Raw genomic sequence first — 2,996 nt, 5'->3', positions numbered from 1 at the left:
AGCATTAACCCACGTCATATTTTTGAAAGGAAGCTTTAGGAAGGTCACTCTTGTACATTGTAGGGTTTTTTTAGAGCAAAATCACAATTTAATCTTTCTGGAAGCTCTTGTTTAAGCCTGTTAAAGTCCATAGGATTTCTCATGGGACTGAGGTAGACAGACGGCTGATGACCAACACTGACTATTCCAGCTGCTGGTTTGTGTTCAAGGGCTCTCTTTAGTGGGGGCAATCTTAAATGTCACGCCTTGAACAAGGAACAGAGATATTTCAAGGTGCCCTTTCCTGGTGATCTCATGTCTTCACCAGGGAAACCTTAATTATAAATCATAGTAACACCAGCGAGGATGTATCATACCCATCCCTGCAGCCCCTCCTTGCAGCGGGAGCTCTGTTCCCAGCTCATCCTCCCGATCCGCTCCCTCCTCAGACGCTGTTTACAGCAGCCTCCCAGCGCTGGCGGTCGGAGCAAAGGGAGGAGCGGGGTTTTGGCTTTAGGGATCAAGACCAAAAATAAAACCCTCTGCTGAAAGCCACGCAGCACTGGGAATCTTGAGAAACACTTCCGCCCAAACACACAGATGGGCTTCCTTGGGTGGAAAATTAGAGATGGGTATTGGAGCAGGCGTGGGTGGCAGGTCATTTATATAGAATTTGCCGAAACCGATGCTGCCTTGACATAGACGTCTCCAGGGCTCAGATAACCAGTGGCTTACACTGGTGTAAGCACAAGCAGATCCTCACGGGCTCTCCAAGCCCAGGTAGCTCAGGAGGAAGCCCCGAAGTCACCAGGGACAACCATGTGGGTGAGGAAGCTGGGCTGCTCAGTTTAAGATCCCCACTGGTATTTGACTTTTGAACAAAGTTCTCTCAGATATCTTAAAAGCATAAGGTTTGGTTCTGCTCTTTCTTGAACTGAGGACTACGAAAAGGGAGAGTGCCCTGAAGTCAATGATTAGCTGGTGCAGACCATGCCTCCTTGGTGATCCTACCTGGTGCACTCACCACTTCCAAAATAAGCCCCGAGCCACAGCCCCCACCTCAGCAAAGGGCCAATTTTGTGAAAAGGTTTAAAATGCCAGGTCACTGCCGAGCACCGATGTCACTAACCAGGCTGGCTTCATCCTGGCACCATCACGGGACACAACAGCCCTTCAGCTGTACCCCTCCCGAGCACACGTGTTTAACAGGTCTGGCCTGAGTCAGATGAGGTTCAGCTGCTGGTAACTGGGGTTTGGTAAAAGCGAGAAGGGAATCACTTCTGGGCAGTTACCTGTTTATTCCCTCTCACGGCGTGACTTGCAACATTCTGTCTGGATAGTTTTGCGTAAAAGGAATCCAATTTCATTCTGTACTGCTGAATACATTGGATGACTTCTTTAACCTTAATTATTAATCCTAGCTCATTGACCTCCTCCTGTACAAAATGCACCTGGAGTTTTAGAGGATTGAGTGGGAGATCAAGGAGCAAACTAGAGGTGTGTTTGTGTAGATTAAGATGGAAACCGTGGAAGAAGGGCTTCTTGGCTAGGACCAGCAGGCAGGCAGCCATCTTCTGGTGCAGAAACCCTTGTGTTAGAAACTCTAAGCCCCACAGATCTAAAAATTTCCCGATCTTGCCAAACTACTCTCAAATTAGTGATTCCCTTACATTCGCTATGCACAAGCAGCACGGCCATTCCCCTGGTTGGGGCAGCTCCAGCACAGCCAGGTGGTGGTTTTTCCACCCGTGATTCGGTTACACGCCTGCCATGCGGGTGGGTGTACCATGCGCTGGGCTACTGTGTCTCCAGGCAGGTACTGACCCCAGGGCCACCACCACTGTGTTGGCTGATCTGCTTTTTAATATTTTGAGGTCTTTCCTAGGTCTTTCTGGTGGCTACGAAGCCCCATGCTGCCCGCTGGACCCAACATCTCCCATAGCCTCAGGTAAGCACGTGCGGTATGGAGCCAACCTCTTTTCCTCAAAGGTAGTTTCCACATTATTGATATTGATATATATTGTTTTGGCTTTGGCTTCCGGCCTTTGTCACCTATGCTTGAAAATGCCTGGTGCTACAAGACCATTTTGTGTCACCAGTTTAAGAGGTAATACCAGGCTCTGGTGCGTCTCGCTGTTCAGATGCATCCCCAAGACTTTGCCCCTTCATCCGCTTCTTCTGATGCACCAAAAAAATACCTACGGCTTCTGAAAGCCCACAGAGTCAATCTCCAAATTCATATTTGCAGAAAAACATTAATGTTTGCATGTGGTGTCAGAACAAGATAAGCGTCTCTGCAATTAAGAAACAGCTGTTGCTGGCAGCCTGCCCCGACCAGTCCCAACAAGGAGCAAGACAGGTAGCTTGCTTTCATCAGACCCCGGAATCCCTTTCAAACCACCCCACCATATTCACAGCAAGAAAATAAAATAAGCATTTTTTTTTTTATTAGCCTGTAGGAATGGGACGTTGGTTTGGGTCCAAAACACGAGATGAAGTTGTTCTAAGACATAATGCGCTGTGGCAAGGACAGCATGTTTCCACAAACAACACCTGGCAGAAGGAATTAAAAACAATGCTGAAATCGTGCCAATCTAAAGATTCTCTGAAGTCGATAGCGATGCGAAACGAGGACAGGTGTGGCCATATTTTCAAAACCGCCCGGGGCCAGTGTTTCAGGAACTTGGCAGCAACCGGCAGGGCCAGATTTTCTAAGGAGGTCAGCATCCAAGATGCAGAGCTTGCTCGAAAACCTGTCCCATAATATCTAGCAGAGAAATACACACCTTGAGGGTGTCACAGACATTTCCCTGCTACACCCAGTGCAAGGAGACCCAAGACCCTTCTCCAGATCCCTGGACACCGCCTGGCAGTGCTAACTACCTCTCCTGCTGCCATTCAGTACTTAAAGGGGGCCCATAGGAAAGATGGGGAAAATCTTTTCAGCGGGACCAGCTGTGATAGGACAAGGGGTGATGGCTTTAAACTGAAGCAGGGTAGGGTTAGACTGGATTTAA

This window comes from Egretta garzetta, unplaced genomic scaffold, assembly GCF_000687185.1.
Source record: "Egretta garzetta isolate BGI_Z169 unplaced genomic scaffold, ASM68718v1 scaffold634, whole genome shotgun sequence".
NCBI lineage: Eukaryota > Metazoa > Chordata > Aves > Pelecaniformes > Ardeidae > Egretta > Egretta garzetta.
Note: the sequence above shows the minus strand (reverse complement) of the source record.